Here is a 25906-nt window from a genome sequence, read left to right on the forward strand (position 1 = left end):
CGTAGGTCCACCTCGCCCTTTGTCAATGCCCTGCTATTTCTTAGCGCCTGCACATCAGTACAAATGTGAGAAGCACATCCAGTATCTAATACCCATGATCTAGAAATAGATAGATTGACTTCTATAACATATATACCTGAAGTGGAAGTCTCACTTCGCTTCTTCTTAAGATCCTCTAAGTATACCTTTCAGTTCCTCTTCCAGTGCCCGGTCTGACCGCAGTGGAAGCAAGTAGCATCCTTGGCGACCTCTCCTTTAGGCTTCAGTGCCTTGCCTTTGCCCTTGGCTTGGGACTTTCCCTTGCCTTTGGCCTTGCCCTTGCCCTTATGTTTCTGAACCATCAGAACAGTGTTGGGCTTAGCCTTCTTAAGGTTTAGCTTAGCAGTTCTCAACATGCTAAGCAGCTCGGACAATGGCTTGTCAATCTTGTTCATATTGTAGTTTAGAATGAATTGACTGTAGCTATCCGGAAAGGATTGCAAGATCAGGTCAGTGGCCGACTCTTGGCCAAGTGGGAACCCCAACCTTTGTAGGTTCTCTATGTACCCAATCATTTTGAGTACATATCGGCCTACAGGAGCCCCGTCTGACATCTTGCACTGAAACAGTGCCCTTAAGATCTCAAATCTCTCATGCCTCGCTTGACCTTGATATAGTTGACGAAGATGTTCAACCATATCGTAAGCGCCCATTAACTCGTGTTGCTTCTGAAGCTCAGACTTCATGGTCACGAGCATTAGACATGACACATCTAATGCGTCATCTTGATGCTTCTTGTAAGCATCTTTGTCAGCTCGCGGGGCATTGGCAGGAGGAGCCTCCGGAATGGGCTACTCCAGAACGTACAGTTTACGTTCCTGAGTGAGAACTATTCTCAGGTTCCTGTACCAATCCAGGAAGTTTGCTTCGTTGAGCTTGTCCTTCTTAAGGACAGATCGCAGAGAGAAGGAGTTCGTATTCGACGTCATGGTAATCTACAACAGAAATAAAAGCAGAAATAAATACCATATTCTAAATCATTTAATTAGGCCTTTAATTAGGCCTTTAACTAAATGATGCTCTCACTGAATTCTATAATTCATGTGGGACAAGATCCATATCATACTAACCCTTGAGTTAGCTTTGGCTAATACGCCCAAGACTTAGTATGATCGGTAGGTAACCATTACCTATTACATCTCTATGCAACTCTTGTTTATAGGATAAAATCCGCATTTATATTAAAACTCGAGTTAGCTTTGGCTAATACGCCCGAGAATCAATATAAACGTGATTTTGTCCTACCTTTCCAACCATTGGAAGAATGCCTATAGTTGTACTCGATCCAACCGAGTAAACTAGGAATACTCAATCTAATTGAGTTTGTATTCACCCATGCTTTGATAGGCGGGACCAAGATTGTCCCTCCGTACCCTACCAAGATAGTATGTGTTGCTCTGCTTTGGCAGATTCAACAACAGCATGCGATCGAGGTAGTGGTAGGTATCACGGCATGGTAGGCATTAGAGTTGATGTATTTTAGATCTAATCTAAACGTCGATGTGTATCAAATACATGATAGATCTAATCTATTTGATAGAGTGCATCTTGTACACGATGTATATCTAATCTAATCGTAAGGGTGCATCTTGTGCACGATTTAGATCTAATCTAATCGTAAGGCACTAATTAATTACTAAATTATGCATCACATACACAAAATCAATTAATTAAATAATTTTTGTGATTTAGTCATGGCCCTACTATGATCTTCTCAAGCCAATGAGAAGATCGGATGGTCAACCTAGGGTCAACAGCTTCTTAAGCACTTTCCTTTTGACCACCTTGTGTTGCTCGCGCCCTCCTCGTAACTCCGTCTCGAGATACTCTTTTATGCTTGTTTTTACGCACATTTACATACTTTGAGCATGCTTGATCTATGCATTTTTATACTTTCAGCTTTCCTTTTAGCATATTTACTCTTTTGGTTCGGAGATCTGCTTTTTGTGCATTTTCTGTACACAGGAGTCGAAATTGGTGAAGATTATGCATCCTCAGACAAGCTTGGAAGGAATTGAAGGGAGAGAGCATCAGGCAGTGTACCACACAAGGCCGTATAGTTTTAACAGGAAGGGAAGAGGACATGGCCGTGTGAATCTCACACGGCCGTGTCTTGATTTGAAGAAATTAGAGCAGATGCCTTACATGGCCTGTAGATCTACACGGCCGTGTATGGTTTCCAGAGGCCAAGTAGGTGGTGGTCGTGTAGCATTTCCAGAGAACAGAAGGGTCCTGGCCGTGTGAGTCACACGGCCGTGCAGCTTTGGCAGAGAAGGAAGAGGACATGGCCGTGTGAATCTCACACGGCCGTGTCCTGGGGCCGTGTGGCGCCCGATTTCCTCCTCTATTTAAACCCTCCTTCATGAATTGAAAGGGGATCTTTTCCCCTTTGGGGAGAAGGCAAGATTTGGTGGTATCCTCCCATTCTTGGGAGGATTTCTGGGCGATTCGAGGGGAGTTCTTGACGATTTCGACTCCGGAGCGAGGATTAGATCCGAAGACGAGGCTTCTTCGTAGATAAGTTTTCTCTTTCCCCCTTTTCTTGGTTTCTTGGATTGGGGATTTAATAAATGCTTGTAATCTTTATTTCTTCGGGTATTCTTCCTCGATTCATGGAGTAGATCTTATATTTTAGGATTAAGGGAGTATTTGTATGATGGATTGATGTAATCTCTTATGGATTTGCCAATTTCTTGTTTCAATGACATTCTCTTGCTTGTATCAATTAGATCTTGAATGATTAATGGTGATTTGTGCTTAATCCCCATTCTTGATTGATTGTTTGGATTTCTTGTGGACTTAGTAAAGATAAACTCTCACTCGATCATCCGAGGGATCCACGTGACAGGTGCAAGCCCGTGTAAGGACGTTTGAGAGATAATCTTGAAGAGGAAATAAGAATATTCAAGAGAGTAGGATGGATCTTGTGATTAGTTTCTTGTATCTTGATAGATTAATAAGTTGTGGGCTTCTATGTTGATATCCGAGGAAGGCATAGTAATAGGTGCGCTTCTGTGTAAGGACAACGTAGGTTCACGTCTAATTGATCATATTTAGATACATTTCTCAGTCCTTAGCCGGTTAGCTATTGCAAGAGAGAACCGGCAACTTTCTACAAGTGTTTGGCAATTGAGAGATAAGAATTGGTGAACCATTTACATTCAAGAAATCTTACAAAGAAACCGAAACTCCTAGAATCTCCCCTTATCATAACCCAAAACACTAAACTCTTGTTTGTTGATCTTTAATATTAGATTTGTTACCTTCACTTTGCATTTGAAACAAATGGATAGTTGTTTAGCTAATTCGCATTAAGGCATTTCTAGTGCTTATTCCAGTCCCTGTGGATACGATAATCTTTTATATTACTTGCGACATTTCCGTACACTTGCGGAGCATAACAAGTTTTTTGCGCCGTTGCCGGGGACTGCGCTATAACATTAGGAATTATTAATTGAGTTAGACTAAACATAACATTTGTTTTCCTTTCATATTGCATAGTTGTAACTAATCATTAGATTTCTGTTTTTACTTTCTTGTATAACTTTTACTTCTTGTTAATTCTTTTTGTACAAATTCAATTCTGTATTTTTGATTCTTTTATTTTTTTTTTCTTTTTCTGTTGAATTGTCATTTCCTATCTTGTTCTTGTGTATGCGAAGATATAACTTTGCAGGGGAATTCTTTCCTTTTGACCCTGAGATTGACAGAACTTTCCATAAAAGAAGAATTCTGCAAAGGCAAATTCAACAACAGGAACATTTGAACATGGCGAATAGACCACTCAAGGATTATGCTGCACCTTATGCAAGAGGTTTTCGATCTAGTATTTCAAGACATCCAGTGGAAGCTAATAACTTTGAGATCAAACCCGTAATTATATCTATGGTGCAGCAGAACCAATTTGGTGGAGGACCTCATGAAGACCCCAATCAACACTTAGAGGTCTTTTATGAAATATGTGGTACCATGAAAATGAATGGAGTTCCTTCAGAAGCAGTTAGATTATTATTATTTGGGTTTTCTTTAAGAGATAGGGCAAAGCAATGGCTGAATTCTTTGGCCCCTAATAGCATCACCACTTGGGAGCAGTGTGAGCAACAGTTTCTTGATAAATTCTATCCACCAAGTAAAACAGCTCATATGAGGAATTTAATTGCAAGCTTCAAGCAAACTGACTCAGCTGCTGGAGGGGCACTTATGAATAAAGGTTTAGATGAAGCTGAAGAAATTATTGACAGTGTAGCACAAAATCATCATCAATGGGCAAATGAAAGAAGTGGTGGCTATTCTTCTGTAAACCCAACAATTAAAGCATCAGGGAAGTTTGATGTAGATGCAGTCACTCTTTTGTCTGCAAAATTGGACGCTCTTACAAAGAAATTTGAGAATATGGGGACTAGTGCTAATATGGTCAATGCTATTAGTACATCTTGTGAAGTATGTGGGAGTTCAGAGCACTCAAATGACTCATGTCCATTGGGAGCTATCACTGCACAAATCAATCAACTGGAACAATGTGATGCAATCATGAGTTACAATCAAAGGCAGAACAACCCATACTCAAATACTTATAACCCTGGATGGAAGAGCCATCCCAATTTTTCTTACAGAAATAATCAAGATCAAGGACCATCTATGGGGGCAAGACCAAATTTTCAAGCTGGGCAACAAAATTTTCAACATCTATCTTCTCAAGGCTTACCAAAGTCAAATATTGAAAAGATGCTTGAAGAAATTATCTCAAGTCAGAATGAAATGAAGCAAGATTTAGCAAAGCTCATTCAGAGAATGGATAATTCTGAAAAGCATCAAAAGATCCAGGATAGTCAAATTGCCCAACTAGCTTCCTCATCATCCAGAGCACCAGGACAACTTCCAGGAAAACCTGATGTGAATCCTATGGAGCATTGCAATAGAATTGAGCTTAGGAGCGGACGGACCTTGGGAGACTCCCAAGTGACTGCTCCAAAAGGGATACAAAAAGAAGAAGAGCTCTCTCCTCTTATACCAAATCAGATTCAAGCTAATGAGGAGAGTACCATTGAGGTTGAAGAGACTCTTCCACTGAACCATCAGAGCAAAGCTGTCCCTTTTCCTCAGAGACTTACAATGCTCAAGAAAGATGAAGAATTTGGCAAGTTTTTAGAAAAAGTTAAGGAAATTTGTGTAGAGGTACCTCTTATTGATGCTATTCTTCAAATGCCTAGATTTGCCAAATTCCTGAAGGATCTCATGTCAAACAAGAGAAGAAGAGGAGAGGTTGAGATAATTGTGCTTAGTGAGGAATGTAGTGCTATTTTGGAGAAGAACACTTCCCCAAAACTAAAGGACCCAGGGAGCTTTTATATTCCTTGCAACATAGGAAAAGATTTTTTTGAAAAAGATTTTTGTGATTTGGGGGCAAGTGTTAGCCTCATTCCCTATTCAATCTGTAATAAATTAGGTCTCAAAAACATTAAACTTACTACTATGGCGCTTCAACTTGCCGATCATTCCTGCAGGTACCCTTTGGGTATTATAGAAGATGTGCCAGTAGAGGTGGATGGGAATGTTATTCCCATAGATTAGGTCGTGTTGGACATGGAAGAGGACCCCAGGATTCCTATCATATTAGGAAGACCTTTCCTTGCTACAGCTGGAGCTATAATTGATGTCAAAAATCATAAGCTTTCTTTGGTAATTGGTAAGGAAAGGTTGGAATATGATTTATCTAATATCTCTAACCATGTCTCGTCTCTTTTAAATGCTTGTAGCAGGACAAGCATTTATAAACTTGAGGAATGGAATTTCCATCCTCATGGAAGGCCACCAAACGAAGGAGACAATGTGGTGGAAGATGTTGGGAGAAGATCTCCCAACAAAAACGAAAAGTATATCTATCCTCCAAGGGCGAGGAAAAGAAGTGAATGATCAAGTTTGGTCGAGCTAAAGACCTTAAACAAGCGCTTCTTGGGAGGCAACCCAAGATGTCCAACATTTTGAAGAAACTTCGCAAAGGAGGTGGTGGATCCAGTGGAGACAAAGAGAAGGAGCCATCAAGGGACAAAGGAAAACAACCAGTGAAGGGCAAAGGCAAAAGGATTTCACGCAATGAAGGTAATGACAATGAATTCAATATTGTGTTTAGAAATGATGATCAAGTAACTAGATTTGCAATTCTTGTCAATAGAAAGATAGTGTGTACTAGATATATGGACCCAACTGTTCTTGATATGCTTGGAATTAGGGAGCTGTAGATTTGATGATTGGGTTTTTGGATTGGAGTGATATTATGTACACACATTTGCCTACATATCCTCGTCTTGTTTTGGAATTTTTAAGTTCATTGGATGTCCATTTTACTAATGAAGATGATTACTTTGGAAAAATCTCATTTAGGCTAATGAATCAAGAATTTCTATGGGTATTTAGTGACTTTAATTCTTGTTTTGGATTAACCACCGGTAGCCCTCATAGGTTTGATCCAAGGTTTAATTGGAATCATTTTTGGAATGCAATAACTGGGTTAGATCAACCTTATGAGCCTTCAAGAGCTAAGGCCTCCCATATGCAAAACCCCATCTTTAGGTATCTACATAGAGTCATGAGTAAAACTATTTTTGGTAGGGGAGAGAGTGATGGGGTGGTTAAAAAGATAGAGCTTTATGCTTTATGGGCTATGCTTTATAAGGTTAAATTTGATTCTGGTTTTCATTTTGTTCAAACCTTATTAAGATCTGCTAGGGCATCATCGGGATCAATTGTTTTTGGTGGTTTGATTACCCGAATAACTTATAATTTAAATCTTGATGTTGATGGGTTGGAAATAATTCATGGTAATGACATGATTGACATTGATACATGTCTTGCTCTGAAAATGATCGTTCGGGATGAGAATGGTTTCGCGTTTCCTAGGAGGAGTGGTTCTCCTTTACCCCTTCCTTTTCCTGAATGAACTACTATTCGTAACCCGGCTAATTGGGTAATTTCTGAGTTAGATTTTGAGGATAAACCTTCTATACCTGGAGACACTGAGCCACATCATGAGCCCTCGTCATCTGGATACCCGCAGCCTTCTAGTTTTATGGAGCCTGCTAGGCATTCTTTTGCATATGGCACGGGATCTTCTAGGTTTGATTTTTCAGATTTTCGTACGTCTCTAGAATCACTTCATGAGAAGCAAGATGCCCAACGAAAAATGTTGGAGGGGCGCTTCTCTTTATCTGATGATCAGTTTAGGGAGGTACAAAATCATTTTCAGTTTACGAGGAATTTTCAAGGTCAAGTGGCTGAGTTTGTGCAGGATTATGATACTGATCAGGCTAGGATGAGAGATTTTATGCAGAGCATGACGCTTACTAGCCAACAAGTAGATGCTTTATATGAGTATCATAGATCCTTGGATGAGATTCCAGGTTTTCCTAGTTTTCCTATTGGCCAACCACGTCGTAGACCTCCTTTCCCACGTCCACCTCCTCCACCATATTGATTTCATCGGGACGATGAAAAGTTTAAGTCTGGGGGCGGTGTCATGTACTGTTTAGTTCGGTTTTCAGTTTTTAGTTTTTGTTAGTTTTTCATGTTGGTTCATATTTTCATTGCTTGTTGCTTTATTTTGCTTGTTTTTTAAATAATCATGGCAAAAAAAAAAAATTTTTTTGAGAACATCAAATCTTCACTTATATGCTTTCTTGGATTCAAGTGAATTGTTAGCACGATTATTGTCTTGATTCATGATGTTCGAATGATGCTAGTAGTAAACTTTGTGTAGTTCTTTTTTCTATCTTGGGAAGCATTAATAAGCTAAGAATCTTATGGTGATGAGTTTTAGTTTTGGTTCAACCCTAAGGATTTTATCTTCACTACACTTGTGCTTGATGCTGGAATAGTTGATGTCATTGAAATAGTCATGATTCATCTTGTTTGCTTAGTACTTGGTTTCCATGGTGATTTCTCAACTTTCATTTTGGTTACTGGATGAGGCTCAAATCATTAAAGCTCATTTGGAAAAATCAAAATATCCCAACATGTGTGCTAAAAGTACATTTGTGAATAAGTTTTGCACAATGCAAACACTTATAAACAAAAAATAAGGGATATAAAAAACAGTTGTCATGAGTGGAATCTAGCAAGTCACCCCTTTGAGACCGAGTTAGGTTACAGGGGAAATGACTGTCTAGCTTCCCTTGAGATTGAGCACATCTTTGAGACCTTGGGTTAGTTGAGAAATATGAACCAAGTGAATGGTGAGTAAGTGTCTATCACTGATTACTTGTCTTTCACTGGAAACATTAGGAATTCAAATTTGATGATGACTTGACTAGGACATGGATTGAGACTTGAAGGGTGTTGAGTTACTTTTACACTGTGCACAAGATTCTTATGCTTGAACCATACTTTACTTGTTTCCATGATCACGCTTGTTAATGAAACTTTTTGATAGAGTTCGGAAAGTGCACTAGGTTTTATGAATGTGTCATAGAACATATGAATTTAGACTGCAGCATTTTGCTTGAGGACAAGCAAAGGTTTAAGTCTGGGGGTGTGATGTGCGTAGATTATATACTCTTTTATGCATGTTTTTACGCACATTTACATACTTTGAGCATACTTGATCTATGTATTTTTATACTTCCAGCTTTCCTTTTAGCATATTTACTCTTTTGGTTCGGAGATCTACTTTTTGTGCATTTTCTGTACACAGGAGTCGAAATTGGTGAAGATTATGCGTCCTCGGACAAGCTTGGAAGGAATTGAAGGGAGAGAGCATCAAGCCGTGTACCACACACGGCCGTGTAGTTTTAACAGGAAGGGAAGAGGACATGACCATGTGAATCTCACACGGCCGTGTCTTGATTTGAAGAAATTAGAGCAGATGCCTTACATGGCCGTGCAGATCTACACGGCCGTGTGAGGTTTCCAAAGGCTAAGCAGGTGGTGGCCGTGTGCACCACACGGCCGTGTAGCATTTCCAGAGAACAGAAGGGTCCTGGCCGTGTGAGTCACACGACCGTGCAGCTTTGGCAGAGAAGGAAGAGGACATGGCCGTGTGAATCTCACACGGTCGTGTCCTGCGGCCGTGTGGCGCCCGATTTCCTCCTCTATTTAAACCCTCCTTCATGAATTGAAAGGGGATCTTTTCCCCTTTGGGGAGAAGGCAAGATTTGGTGGTATCCTCCCATTCTTGGGAGGATTTCTGGGCGATTCAAGGGGAGTTCTTGACGATTTCGACTTCGGAGCGAGGATTGGATCCGAATACGAGGCTTCTTCGTAGATAAGTTTTCTCTTTCCCCCTTTTTTTGGTTTCTTGGATTGGGGATTTAAGAAATGCTTGTAATCTTTATTTCTTCGGGTATTCTTCCTCGATTCATGGAGTAGATCTTGTATTCTATGATTAAGGGAGTATTTGTATGATGGATTGATGTAATTTCTTATGGATTTGCCAATTTCTTGTTTCAATGACATTGTCTTGCTTGTATCAATTAGATCTTGAATGATTAATGGTGATTTGTGCTTAATCCTCATTCTTGATTGATTGTTTGTATTTCTTGTGGACTTAGTAAAGATAAACTCTCACTCGATCATTCGAGGGATCCACGTGACAGGTGCAAGCCCGTGTAAGGACGTTTGAGAGATAATCTTGAAGAGGAAATAGGAATATTCAAGAGAGTAGGATGGATCTTGTGATTAGTTTCTTGTATCTTGATAGATTAATAAGTTGTGGGCTTCTATGTTGATATCCGAGGAAGGCATAGTAATAGGTGCGCTTCTGTGTAAGGACAACGTAGGTTCACGTCTAATTGATCATATTTAGATACATTTCTCAGTCCTTAGCCGGTTATCTATTGCAAGAGAGAACCGGTAACTTTCTACAAGTGTTTGGCAATTGAGGGATAAGAATTGGTGAACCATTTACATTCAAGAAATCTTACAAAGAAACCGAAACTCCTAGAATCTCACCTTATCATAACCCAAAACACTAAACTCTTGTTTGTTGATCTTTAATATTAGATTTGTTACCTTCACTTTGCATTTGAAACAATTGGATAGTTGTTTATCTAATTCGCATTGAGGCATTTCTAGTGCTTATTCCAGTCCCTGTGGATACGATAATCTTTTATATTACTTGCGACATTTCCGTACACTTGCGGAGCGTAACAGTCAACCTAGGGTCAACAGCTTCTTAAGCGCTTTCCTTTTGACCACCTAGTGTTGCTCGCGCCCTCCTCGTAACTCCGTCTCGAGTGGACCTTCCACCGCTCCAATTTTGTACATTACAATTTTTGAAACTCGAGTTACATTCGAGTCTAAATCTAATTTACAACAAGAATATATAAAAGAGAGGCACGACGCGCAGGTCGCGAATGATATACAGCACACACAAACACAAATGACGGCGCGCAGGCCGTATTATAAATTACAACACAATTTCCAAATCTAATTTGGGTCATTTGGGCCATGACTATCACAAAATTATATATTTTTTTTCATAATTTTCTGTAATTTTTCATAATTTTACAATTTTAAGGGTAAATTATTCCCGGCGGTCCCGATTAGCGATTTCGGGCGCAATCGCGGAGCAAATCCCCTTGCGGGGTTAGGGGAAGTACCCCTACCCGCGATCTAACCATCGCGAGTTGCTCCTAAGCGATCCAATAGCGCCTAAGCCCGCTGTCCCAAAACGTTTTGGGGTCGAAACTTCGCCTTTTCGTGAAAAACTTCTCGGTAGTCGAAGCCTACAAGTGTCTAAACACTTGTGCTTCATTACTACGAGAAAATAACCCATTAAAACTATAAAAACATCAATTTACAGAAAGTTTATAGACTTATATTTTTCATAAAAATATGAAACGAAACTCGTACTCGCTTTGCACGTAGCTCTGATACCACTGTGGGGTTTTTCGGGCCGCGAAAACCGCTTTTCGCGTCGCGGAAACCCCGAATCACCCATGCCATCAGATCTGTGCAAAGGAAAAATTCGAAAAATTTCGAGTACGAGTTAGAAAACTTCGATTTACACTAAATCTACAAAGGTTAAGATGTATATACCCTTGATGCGCGCCCTACGCGAATCCCGCTCGTCCAAAATGCCGGATCTCTAGACCGTCAAGCGTACGGTCCTCTAGAAGTCTCCACACGGACAACTTAGGTGGAGAAGACCTAAACAAAGGTGTGCTAGCATCTTGATAGGCCACGGCAAGAAGAGGAGAGGGAGAGAGCAAGAAGAACTCAAGGAGGAAGAAGAAGGAATGAATGAGAGAATAATTTTGAAAATGAAAAGTTATTCTTCTCATTCAAGTGGCCGGCCACCATCATGTGTGTAACTCTTCACATTAATGCATTAAGTGTTATTAATGTGAAGTCATTAAAGAGAATGGCTTTGTAACTTCCATGAGGTGGCACCCAATGATGATGTGGAGTAACATCATTAGTCCACATCAATGCCAACTCACCAATGAGGTGGCATAAAGTCAAGTCTAACTTGACTTTTCATCTTCCTCTCAAGTCAAGTCAAACTTGACCAAATCTCTTCCATGGTTGATCTAATGTAACCATTTGATTCAAGCCAACTTAATATAATGAATCTAATTAATTAAATTAAATTGATCTAATGAGTCATAATCTAAATTAGACTCATTGTATACATGAATCAACTTGAGTCTAACTCAATTAGCCCAATTTAGATTACTCTTAATCCATTTGGATCCATCAAATGAATCAAGTCCTCTTGGTTCATCATATGAACCTAATCTCCATCTAATTGTCCTTAGTGTGTGACCCTATAGGTTCTTGTAACGTTGGCAATACCCCTTGTAACGCCCGCCCTCCCTGCTAACCCTAAGGGACGGGACTACGATACTCTATGTACAAATAACAGCGGAAGACTTAAAATAATTTTCTTAGTTTCATAAAAACTTTTATTTTATTTTTCTTTTCATCAAAACCGAACTACACTATCATGGCCTCAATAACATGATATCAAAATTAGTAGAAACATAACATCAAGTCACACATAAGGTACTACAATTCATGATACCAAAGCTTAGTTCTTTAAAAGTTTTTAAAGCAGGTTCTTATTTGGTTGCCTAGCCACTGCCACGCACATCTCCTTGCCCCTCCTACTGCTCCTCTAGCTCATCCAGCTTTTTCCTTTATCTGTGGTACAAGGACAGTAAGCTGTGAGCACTCATGGCTCAGTAAGTTCCTTTCCAACTCACTAAAACCGAAAATCATAGTATAATCAAAGAATGTCTCAACATGGCATCACTTCAACTTGTCATGACATAATGTAACATACTCTTTTAAGCATATCATGCAACATGAAGACATCATAACTTGTCATGGCATATCATAGTGTAAAGCATAGCATGAAGCATAACATAATCGTATCTAATCATGGCATATCATGATAAGGAGTCATGGCATATCATACACATGAACATATCATGGAACATAACATAATCATATCTAATCATGGCATATAAATCATCATAAGGTATATGGATATGATTTTGAAAAACATGTATCTGAAAAACATGTGTATGTCTCATGATCTTTAAAACTACTTCTTCTTACATATATACTTGAACATACTCTCAACTTAAAGGGGATCCCGGCTATGTACCACTTACATATTGCACGCAACCTATGTAGGTCCAAGGTAGCAAGTCTTGAACCCTACAAGGCAACATACTAGGCCCGAGTCTTACTCCATCGACCTAGGGGCACCTAGGAGCCCATCCCTAACGAGGCCCGAGTCTTATTCCATCGACCCCGGGGCGCTTATGGAGCCCACCCTTGGTACAAGCCATATAAAGTAAAGTACATGTCATACTTATACATATCATACATCATAAAAGCATGCATCACTTAGGCACACATCCTATCATAAAAGTATGCATCACTTAGGCATACATCATGTCATAAAAGTATGCATCACTTAGGCATACATCATATCATAAAGGTATGCATCACTTAGGCATACATCATATCATAAAGGTATGCATCACTTAGGCATACATCATACCATAAAAGTATGCATCACTTAGGCATACATCATATCATAACAATATGCATCACTTAGGCATAGATCATAAAAACATTCATATCTTAAGCATAAAGCATATCATCAAGCATGCATAATTTAACCACATATCATAACATAAGCATGCATATTTTCAGCTCATATCATATCATCAAAGCATGTAAAATTTACCCACATATCATAACATAAAGCATGCATATTTTGAACTCATAACATATCGTAGAAATTTTCATCTTGTATAGCTCACAAGCATACATGTCTAAGCATAAAAGTGTATCATGTGCTCATCCAATCATAAGGAACAATGTAACATGATTAATTTGGGTACTAAGCTTCCTAATCCTTTGGGTTCTTATCTTGGCCGAAACCCTCTTAGGTGCCATTTTAGGTTTTAAACAACATCCAAGCATGTAGAACCTAATTCATCCACATATCATTTTCATAGGAAGTATTATAAACAAGATTTACTTGGACTCTAAGTTCTCCAAGTCCTTAAACCTCATTTGGCCGAACCTTAACAAGTGTGAAACAAGGTTCTAAATGACATAAAGCATGGAAACCTTAACCATATTTATAGCATTTGTTTCAAGGAATATGGTAAGCACAATTGAGTTAGTTCCTAAATCCTTTAAGCCCTTAAAATTATGTCATGGACGAAACTTGCAAGTACTCATTTAGGTTTTCAAGCAAACATACAAGCATGTGAACTTACTCTAACATCATGTATAAATTTATAAATGGCATCATACAAGTGGTCATGGTCGAAACTTCCCTTAGCATCAATTTAGGTCACTAACAACATATAGCATGTGAATTTTTAGCTTTCTACATTTCATATTCCATGGAGAGTGACATGAGCATGTTCAATGTAAGTTCTAGGATTTCTAAGGCATTGGCCGAGACTTTAAGGTGTCTGTTTGAATCATAGTTAAATGTATAAGCATGTGAACACAATTAACATGTTATCTCAATTTCATAAGAAGCATCTTTAACACATGAGGTCTAAATTTTAAGGTTTCTAGGTCTTTAAACCCTACATGGCCTAACCTCATCAAGCATGGAATTTGTTCAAATGGCATAAAAGAATAGAAAGTCATAACACATTTCATAACATGTATAAAAGTCAAGCACTATAAGCATACATTTAAATTGTGTCTTAGGTTTCCTAGGTTTTTCCTTTCTTTATCTCAAAGCATATGTTTGGCCGAAACCTTCCAAGTCTTTAAACTAGGTTTTAGGTGGCCTAAATTATGGAAAACCTAAACAAGTTTTATGGCAAAAATATCAAAGAAACTATACATATAAGTTTGGTTCACAAACAAGGTAGGACCCTTGTGGTCATAATTATCATATATCATGCAACCAATTTTCCTTTACTCTAATTAAGCATGGGAGCATCAAACAACTTTCATATCTTATTGTCATGGAGGTTTTGAGCATGTAAAAAATCTGTTTAAGCTATTCTAAACCATCCACCTTACCATGGCCGAAACATTAAAAGTGATGTTCATGAGTTTCTATCAACATACAAGCATGCAACTCTTTAAGAAACTCTATATTCTATCATATAAACATGGTGAGTTTAAATTCAAAGTCTTCCTAACCCTAAACCCTTCCTTGGCCGAAACTTGTGAGTGGGGTACTTTTGGTTCCAAGTAACCTTCAAGTATGAAAACAATAATGGATCCTTAACCATTTATTTAGAGGGTTTTGTGCAAGTTAGGTATACAAATAAATTCCCTAGCCCTTATAAAACCTTTTTGGCTGAAACTCTAGGGTTAGGTACATCTCTAATCTGGCATCACAAAAAAAATATGAGAGAAAACCTTCTTACAAAGCATAGAAAAATTATCATGAATCAAGGCTTATATTAAACCTTCCTAGGATCAACAAGTCCTTTCTTTGGCCGAATTTTCACAACTTTGTTTCTAGGTTTTAAAATCCTCATAAAATCCAAAAACACATTAAAACCACTTGTACCACAGGTGAGGGGATACTTACATCCTTTTCGCTTGTGGTTCTAAAGTGTGGTGATGGAAGAAAGGGTTTCTTCTTCTTGTTCTCCTCCTTTGTTTTCCCTTTGTAGCCTTACTTGTATCCTAGGAGGAACTTTGTTTTGGGGGCCGAAAATGGAGGAGAGGGGGCTGAGGTTCTTGGTGATGTAGAGGGGAGAATGAGAGAAATGAGTGAAAAATCAAATATTCTCTTCACATGCTCCCTTTTATGTTAAGGGGGAAGAGGTAGCAAAATTGGTTTTTGCTTTCCTTCTCCCTTAGCCCCTTTTTTCAATTTTTATATTTATTTTATTTATTTATTTGTTCTCATCATTCATGATAAAACAAGGGGGAATGAATCCCCTTAATTCCCCTCTTTAAGTCACGGCAAAGAAGAGGAAGAGGGAGGGAAAAGAAGGAAGGCAAGTTGCCTTTCTCTTGTTCTTTTCTTGTTTTCTTTTGGCTAGCTTTTACTCTCATCCTTATCATGAGTTTCCCTCCTTTGCTATCAATATATTATTCCTATCCCAACTGGTTATTACCCATTAATCCTATCATTTATATCATGAGAGATTCAAGGTTCAATCCTTGACCACTCCCTATTTTTATTTCTTTTTATTTCTTTTTGGTTCAACATTCTACTAATATTTTTCTAAGGCAAATTCATCATTCTCATATTTATCTTAAAATCTTAGTGGGTTTTACACCCCTAAACCCATTTAGGAGCATAAGTAATGAGCGGTATCTAGCAACACATCATTACTACCCAAGTTACAAGAATGTTGAGATCCAACATCACCTTGTGACTACTAGTTGTGACTCCTCACAATATATGACAAGTGTCCTTCTATCCTAGACATCTAGATTGGCCAATGTGAGGCATAGACCGTGTCATCCTCTGACCAATCTAAATCTTGAACTCCAAGTAGACTCACTAAATCAAATGAGCTCAATATCCTATATTGACTCATTTGGGCATGACCATGCACTTCGTGGTCTCACTCTATCAAGAATACCGATGTCACTCCCATCATATAGGAGGGATAGATCCCATCTACATCACTCACATCCCTCTGCATAATTTGTTACATACCCAGTAATCGCCTTTATAGTCTACCCAGTTACGGGTGACGTTTGACGAAACTAAAGTACATAACTCCTTATGTAGGGAACCATGGTGACTTCAGGTCTAAGGACTAGTAGTCATACTAATAGCCACATGAGAAAGTATATGACACTCATATAATGATCCATGATACTTTCTCATGGCGGGTCATTCAGTATACATTCTCTAATGCATACCCATGTGTCAACTTGATATCTCTATATCCATGACTTGTGAGATCAAGTCATCAAGTTGACCTACATGCTAGTCTCATTAACATTATCCTTGAATGTTAACACTCGACTAAGAATGATTTAGAGTAGTGTTCCCTATATCATCTCACTATCGGTTCAACTAACCGATTGATATAGGTAAGAACCTTCTACTCAAGGACGTTACTATACTTAGTTTATTTGGCACCAATACAAGTAAGTATAATGACAAAAAACCAAATGCCTTTATATATATAGAATATGATACAACAAGTCCAAAATATAATCATCAAATGATTGGCTCTAGGGCTCTAGCTAACAATTATATCTTGGAAAATGATGTTCATGTTGATCCTTATATCGAGTAATTCTCCTACTTATTAATACTTTATTGCACTGTTCTTACATTCTACTAATTAACTTATTAGTATTCTTTTAGTTAACTTATTTGTAATCATTTCATTAGGGAGCACATGGAATTTTTGAACTCAAGCTTTCCTCATAAAGCCAAGTCTTGAATTTGAAATAGTCAAGACATGTTGGTTAATCTTGATTAAGACTAAATTTCATGATCAAATTATAAGCTTCACCTCTGTTATATTAATTGTTGTTGTTGTACCACACTGGTGTATGGATGATGGTAAGGAAAAACTCAAGCAGGCTAGATAATGTTGTTACTTCTATGCATTATGATTGTTAAATAAATCTGGAAGCCTAAATTAGGTCCTTAGAAACTTTTCTGATTTATCAGTAAACAAACATATATTTCTCCAAAACATGATTGCAGGTAGGCAACACAAGCTAAGGAGTTTTTCTTTCTTTATTTATTTATTTTAAACCTCATGCACTGCTTATCATGTGTTTATATATTTCGTGTCATTTTATTTTGCAGGTTCTATGGTTTCTGAGCGCTACGGATAGAGTGATTTTAAGTAGGTTTTTATTTAGAAGGTAGGAAATAGTGAGATTTTTTATTTTGTATATTTAGTCTATTTTTTTGTATTTATCATCTTGTTTTTACGGTATATTTTTGGGTGAGTTTGTTTTAAGATTTAGATGAGATTTGGTTACATATAAGGAAAGATCTCGACGTGTGAATTTAGCATAGAAAAGAAAACTGTATCAGTTTTAAAATAAATTTAGATTTTTTTTATCCTCTTGGATCTGGAAAATTTTTATTTTTTTTTGTCCCCATCTTTTTTCTAGTATTTGAAAGTTTTAGTTATGGAGGAGAAGAGAAGAAACCACCTCATTTTCTCTAGTTACAGTTCATGTAGTTACTACAATTTTCTTTTCTATTATATTTTATATCTTTCTTTGATAAGTTTTGTCTAATTTTTCTCTCCTTTTGACTTTGTTTATGCATTAAATCAATGGTTTGAGTTTTAAGTATTGAGTAATTGATTTTTCATTTCAGCTTCAATATGCTCAAATCTTTAATTGTTTCACTTATCTTTAATCGGTGGGGAAAGAAGAACAAGAGTTCACTGAATACCAAACAATGTGTTCTCTTGTAGATACATAACAAAGGGCCAATTCATGAGGATTGAGATTTTTGAAGCAAGGAGTAAGCTTTGTTTAGTTTCTAGATTGTCGTGCTAATGCGATAAAGCCATATGACAAACATCGTAATGGAAAACATGTGATTTATGGTTTGATACTACTAAGTTTGATGAGTACAACTCTTTTTATATATTTTAGCTGGCATATTTTGGATTTCGATTACATAGCTATTATTTTCTCATCTTTATGTGTGTAGTTAATTTTCAAAATTTGAAGATAACATTTTCATGGATGAATGTAGTAAATATTTAGTTTTGTATTGGTGGTTTGTTTATATTAAATAAAGATTGGTTGCTTGTTATTATCATGTTACAACATGAACATTAAAGACAATGGTTAGAACCTTTGTAAAAAGTATGTAACACACAACAGATATTTATTTTTTTTGTGAAAAGTGATAAAAGACAACGATTTTAGCCATTATAATAACTAAAATTATATACCACCATAGTTTATAACTGTTGTGAAAATTAAAAACCACAATGGTTAACATTTGTTGTAAATATTATCTACCACAACGGTTTATAACTGTTGTAAAATTCAAAACCACAATGGTTTAAATATGTTGTAAATATTATCTACCATAACTGTTTATATTTGTTGTATAATGAGTCTACCACAACAGTTTATATCTGTTGTCAAAATTATCTGTTGGACCACGTGATTATTTTGATGTGATCAACAAAGTTAGGTTGGGTCCTGTTTGATCTTGATCTCTATGTCTAAGTGTGCAGGAGCTTAGGAGCACAGGAAATCGAGCGGAAGATGCAGTTAGCGAGAAGGATGGCATGGGAATGGAGCCGACGGGCTTAGTGCATCCGAGGGACGAAAGGATTGTGGAAGAGGACACTGGTAGACGAGAAGAACGTACACGACATTCGAGGGATGAGAAGCTGGAGCGGAAGGCTGCTCATGGAGAAGGCCAGAAATTGGATTCGGGTGAGTCCTATTCCAATGGCTGAAATCACCCAAGAAATCGCAACAGTAAAGGTGCAAAATGGAGCTGTAAGTGCTGCTGAAGGCACCTTCAAAGGCTATTGAAGGTGCCTCCACGCCTTCTATGGAAGGCGCGGCGCCTTCCATGGCTGGAAAGTGCCTTCAATAAATAGTACAAAGTCGCCTTCCAAGGCAATAGAAAGCGCCTTCTGTTGGTTGAGACTTGAATATCGTACTGGTTTCCCTGTACAAAAAATTTTGTACAAGTCTTAAACCATTCCTAACAACCTATTGTGTTCTTTAGAAATTAAATTAGGAATCGCAAGCGGAACTTAACATTATTAATTCCAAATTTAACTTATCTCTTTTTAGAGGTTTAGATTTGGATCGCAAACGATACTAAACATTATTGATCCAAATCCACACATGTTACAAATTTAATTAAATATTAATTTCAGAGATTGGCTTCCAGGTTAAACATGGCGAGGCACTAGGCCTTTTTTGGTATGGAAGAATCCACCACTTCCTAGACAAAGCCTTTCAACGAAATTTAATATTGAATTTCCTTATAGTAACCCTAGGTTTAACCAAAAGGGACAATAGAATCACAAGATCGAAAAAAAAACAAAAGAACACAAACTCGAATCACAAATTCGAAACCAAGAATCATATGCCTCTTGTGTTTGGTATTTCAAAATCTATACAAAGAAAACTAGTATGATGCAGAATAGAATTACTAGTTATACTTTCTTTGTAAGCAACAACCTCTTGATCTTCTATCGTATTCCGCTTCTTATCTCGGACGTCATGTGTGTGACGATCTACCGAGATGAGAACCACCCAAGCTTCCTTTTTCTCCAAGCAAGTTTCGGCCACTACAAGAACTCCAAGAGAAGATGAGGTTCGACCACCATCACCAAGCTCCAAGGGATGGCAGAAACAAAGCCTCCTATCTCTCCTTCTTCCTCTAACAAAATCTGACCACCAACCAAAACCCTTGAGATAAAGATGTCACCGACCAAGGAAGCCGAATAGGAGATGGAGAGGAAGAGAAGGGTCGGCCACCAACCAAGGAAGAGAGGAATAATAGAAGAGATATTGTTATGAGGTGAGGCACCTCTACCCTCTCTTTTATATTCCTTGGTCTTGGCAAACAAGGAAAGTTTTATTAAAACTTCCATATTCTCTTTGCCAATGAAAGGGAGGTTTAATAAAAATTTCCCTTTTAAACTACACATGGCCGACCACCTTAATCCCTCCAATCAAGGAAAGTTTTAAACACAAAATTAAAACGTCCTAATTTGTTTCCGAAAATTTTTAAATAAAAATTTCACTTTAAAAAATTCCCTTCATGGTTGGTTATAAAAGGAAACTTTTATAAATTAAAATCTCTCTATTAAAACATGTGGATGATTTACAAAAAGGAAAGTTTTCTTTAAAATTAAAATCTTCCTTTTAACTACAAATAAGGAAAGATATCAAACCTTTCTCTTAATTTTTTGTAGAAACTATAATAGGAAAGATTTAATTTTAAAACTCTCTTTTACAATCATGAGGATGGTTACATAAAAGGAAATTTTTATCAAAAATAAAATATTCCTTTTAACTACAAATAAGGAAAGATATCAAATCTTTCTCTTAATCTTTTGTAGAAAACTATAAAAGGAAATATTTAAATTTTAAAACTCTCTATTAAAATCATGAGGATGGTTACATAAAAAGAAAGTTTTATCAAAAATTAAAATCTTTATTTTAACTACAAATAAGGAAAGATATCAAACCTTTCTCTTAATCTTTTGTAGAAAACTATAAAAGGAAAGATTTAAATTTTAAACTCTCTTTTAAAATCATGACTTCCACATAAGAAATATTTTAAAAAATAAAAAAACTTTTAGTTTACTGTGGCCGCCCACACCAAGCTAGGGTTCAAGCTAGGGTCATCCACCTAATGAAACCAACTCACCTTGGTTTGGCCGACCCTAGCTTGGGGCTCCAAGCTAGGCTTGGCCGGCCACCATAATGTTGGATTTTTTGGGCCGCAAAAATCGCTTTTTGCATTGCGGAAACCCCGAAACCCCAGCCAACGGATCCATGCGAAGTTTATAAAATCAAAAATTTCATGTATGAGTTATCTACTCCTAGATCTACAAGGAGAAAGAATTTACCCTTGATGCGAAGCCCTTCGCAATCCCGCTCGTCCTCGGTTCGCCGGATCTCGAAAGTGTCTAAGTAGACACTTCTCTATGTGTATCCACACAAGCAAGAGATGGAGAAGAACCTTTAAGGATGTGCTAGCAACCTTAGAGATCAGTAATGGAGGAGAGGGAGAGCAAGAAGAAAACTAGGGAGGAAGTAGATGATGGAGTTACTCACACAAGCACACAAAAATGCACTAACTCCTCATCAAAAGTGGCCGGCCACTTTTAGGGGAATTGTAACCTCCATGGGATGCCAAGAGTCACAACTCTTGGTAACTCTCATGAGGTGGCATTCCACTTAAGCAACCATGATGATGTGGAGCATCATCATTGGACCACTTAATGCCAACTCACCAATGAGGTGACAAATGGTCAAGTCAAAATTGACCCTTCATCTTCCTCTCAAGTCAAGTCAAACTTGACCACTTCTCTCCCTTGGTTGATGTAATCTAACCATTGGTTCAAGTCAATTTTTAATTTAATGAATCTCTATTCATTGAAATAAATTGATTAAATGAGTCTAAGTCCAAATTAGACTCACTTAACACATGAACAAAATTGAGTCCAACTCAATTAGCCTACTTTGTATTACTCTTAATCCAATTTGGTTCATCATATGAACCTAATCATTTAGGTTCATCAAATAAACCTAATCTCCATCTAATTTCCCTTTGTGTGTGACCCTATAGGTTCTTGTAACGTAATGAGCGATATCTAGCAACACATCATTACTACCCAAGTTACAACAATATTGAGATCCAACATCACCTTGTGACTACTAATTGAGACTCCTCACAATATTTGACAAGTGCCCTTCTATCCTAGACATCTAGATTGATCAATGTGCGGCATATACCGTGTCATCCTCTAATCAATCTAAATCTTTAACTCCAAGTGGATTCACTCGATCAAATGAGCTCAATATCTTATATTGACTCATTTGGGCATGGCCATGCACTCAGTGGTCTCACTCTATCAAGAATATCGATGTCACTCCCGTCATATAGGAGGGATAGATCTCATCTACATCACTCACATCCCTCCGCATAATTTGTTACATACCCAGTAATCGCCTTTATAGTCCACCCAGTTATGGGTGACGTTTGACGAAGCCAAAGTACGTAACTCCTTATGTAGTGAACCATGGTGACTTCAGGTCCAAGGACTAGTAGTCATACTAATAGCCACATGAGAAAGTATATGACACTCATATAACGATCCATGATACTTTCTCATGGCGGGTTATTCAGCATACATTCTCCAATGTATACCCATGTGTCAACTTGATATCTCTATATCCATGACTTGTGAGATCAAGTCATCGAGTTGACCTACATGCTAGTCTCATCGCATTAACATTGTCCCTGAATGTTAATACTTAACTAGGAATGATTAAGAGTAGTGTTCCCTATATCATCTCACTATCGGTTCAACTAACCGATTGATATAGGTAAGAACGCTCTACTCAAGGACGCTATTATACTTAATTATTTTGCACCAATACAAGTAAGTATAATAACCAAAACAAATGCCTTTATTTATATACAAGAATATGATACAATGAGTCCATACAACAATCATCAAATGATTGGCTCTAGGGCTCTAACTAACACTTAAGGTGGGTAAGAAGATGGGTATGGGTGGGTATAATACTTTATAAATAAGAGGCTACGATAGGGACCGAGAGGAGGAATTGGTTTTGATATCCCGATGAAATTAAGCTTCCCGTGTTCGCCCTGAACACCCAACTTAATTTCATCAATAATAATTCATACCACTAAAGAATTATTATTGAACTACCGCACCAATCCCAAATTACATTTTAGGCTCCTTCTTATCATGAGTGTGTTAGTCTCCCTATGTTTAAAATAGAGAATGTCCACTAATTAAATGAGTTACTGACAACTCGCTTAATTAATATCTAGCTCCAAGAGTAGTACTACTTAACCTTATCGTCATGTCAGACTAAGTCCACCTGCAGGGTTTAAATGACAATCCTTATGAGCTCCTCTTGGGGACATCATCAACCTAGATTACTAGGACAGTTTCCTTCTATTATCAACAACACACTATAAATAATATCATTTCCCAACTTATCGGGGCTATTGATTTATCGAACTAAATCACACCCTTTGATAAGTCAAAGAAATAAATACTAGATATATGTGATTGTTATTATATCAGGATTAAGAGTACACACTTCCATAATAACAAAGGTCATGTTCTTTTATGCAATCAGTATAAAAAGACCTTACCTTAAATGATCCAGCTCAATATAATCTGAGTGTACTAGTGTAATTTTATAGTCAAGATAAACTAATGCCAAATTACACTATGACTATTCCAATGGTTTGTTCCTATCCATCTTAGTCGTGAGCAACTATTTATAATTTATAAAGAATTGATAACATTTTCTTCTATGTGTGACACCACCCACCATGTTATCTACAATATAAATTAATTGAACAACTACACTTAGCATATAAATGTAGACATTTGACCAATGTGATTTTTTATTTATAAAATAAATGTTTATACAAAAGCAAGGCTTTTAGTATACACTATAACAATCTCCCACTTATACTAAAAGACTATGCTGCCATAAATACTGTCATACATCTGATTCTCATTCCTTCATCATGCCCATCAAAAGCTCTTGCCTTAAGGGCCTTTGAGATAGGATCTTCTGGTTATCATCTGATGCAATCTAGGCGACAACAACTTCTCCTCGTTATATGATATCTCGTATTGGGTGGTACTTGCGCTCTATGTGTTTATTTGCTTTATGGGCTCGTGGTTCCTTCGAGTTTGCTACTGCACTATTTATTATTACAATACACTGTAATAATTTTGGGCAAACCAAGAATCACATCTAAGTTCATCATGAAGTTTTTGAGCCATACAACTTTTATGACTTCCTCAGAGCTGCCACATACTTAGCTTCTATGGTGGAGTCTGAAAAAGCATCTCTACTTAACACTCCTTCATTGTTATGACTCTACCTCCTAAAGTAAACACAAACCCCGAGGTTGACTTACTATTTATCCCTATCTGATTGGAAATCAGAATTCGTGTAACCCATAGGGAGCAAATCATCTGCCTGGTAAACCAGTATATAATCTCTAGTCCTTCTCAAGTACTTTAATATATGCTTTACAGTAGTCCAGTAGTCCCTATTTTGATATCTCCTAACCATGCCCACGGCAAAACAAATATCTGGTCTCATACATTAGGCTTCCTACAGCTGAAGCATAAGGAACTACCTTTATGTCCTCTATCTCTTTCGATGTCTTCGAAGACATCTCTTTAGATAAAGCTACTCTATGTCTAAAAGGTAGAAAACCTTTCTTGGAATCTTGCATGTTAAAACAAGTTAGGATTGTAGCTCAGGATAAGCACAACATTCTTTTCTTGTGATCCCTTATTACTTTGATCCCGAGAATATGTGCACATTCACCCAAGTCCTTTATATTGAATTGCTTGGACAATCATACCCTTACTTCTGACAACACTTTGATATTGTTTCCAACTATCAAAAATATCATCTATATATTGTACAAGAAATACCACCATGTTTTCATCACACAAGACTCATCCGGATACTGAATAAATCCATATGACTGAATTACTTCATTAAACCGGATGTTCCAAGATCTTGAAGCTTGCTTCAGTCCATAAATCGACTGATTGAGCTTACAAACTAGATGCTCTTTGCTCTTTGCCCTTTGCTATGAACCCCTCTGGTTGCTTCATATGGATGTTTTCTTCAAGACATCTATTAAGGAAAGCTATCTTGACATCCATTTGCCAAACCTCATAATCCATATGAGCGACAATAGATAAGAGTATCTGGATAGACTTAAGCATAGCTACTGGCGAAAAAGTTTCCTCATAATCGATTCCCTCTTTTTGAGTATACTCCTTGGCAACAAGCCTTGCTTTGAAGGTTTCCACCTTTCCGTTTGTTCCTTTTTCCTTTTGTAGATCCATTTACATCCAATAGCTTTTACACTATTTGATGGTTCTATAAGCTCCCAGACTTTATTAGAATACATAGATTCTATTTCAGAGTTCATAACTCTTTGCCAAGATACTGCATCTTTATCTTGGAGTGCTTCATCATATGTTTGGGGATCAGGTTCATGCTTACCATGTAGGTGCAGCGGAGGCCGACAAGAGGGGGGTGAATTGCTTCTGAAAAAATTAAAACAATACCCTCCTCGGATCTTTCAACTCAAATATAAAGCAAATATAATAAAATTAAGAGCAGAAATAAAAGAGACAGAAATTTAACCTGGTTACAACCAAGAAGGTTGTTAATCTAGGGTAGTAAGAAAAGCGCAGTAGAAGATCTCCTTTGCTGAAGGCGGAGAAGCCTTTTACACACTTAAAACGCTCACAAGTTGCTAGAAAAGACTACAGATTTGATTGCTTGAGTTATTGTTTCTTTCCTAGCTCCAGGGGCCTTTATATAACTCCTAGAAAGTCTATCCCGAGGGTCCAAGGCACCTCCAACGAGAGAGGGGATAAAACTTTATCCAAACGGCTCAACGTTCACTTCTGCCGGATCCGAGGCACCTTCAACAGGGGTTGAAGGCGCCCTCAAGCTGGAGGCGCCTCCAAGCCTGATGGAGGCACCTCCAAACTGGCTAGCAGCTTTTCCAGCTTGGTTACTTCTTTGCTTCGTCTTCCGAAGTCTCGTTCTTTTGGGTGATTGCGGCTAACCGAAATAGGGCTCACCCGAACCCAATTTCCGGCCTTCTCTTCGAGCAGGCTTCCGTCTGACTTCTCGTCCCTCGAACGCCGCGCACGTTCTTCTCATCCACCGGAGT

The sequence above is a fragment of the Zingiber officinale genome, chromosome 4B (genome assembly GCF_018446385.1).
Source record: "Zingiber officinale cultivar Zhangliang chromosome 4B, Zo_v1.1, whole genome shotgun sequence".
NCBI lineage: Eukaryota > Viridiplantae > Streptophyta > Magnoliopsida > Zingiberales > Zingiberaceae > Zingiber > Zingiber officinale.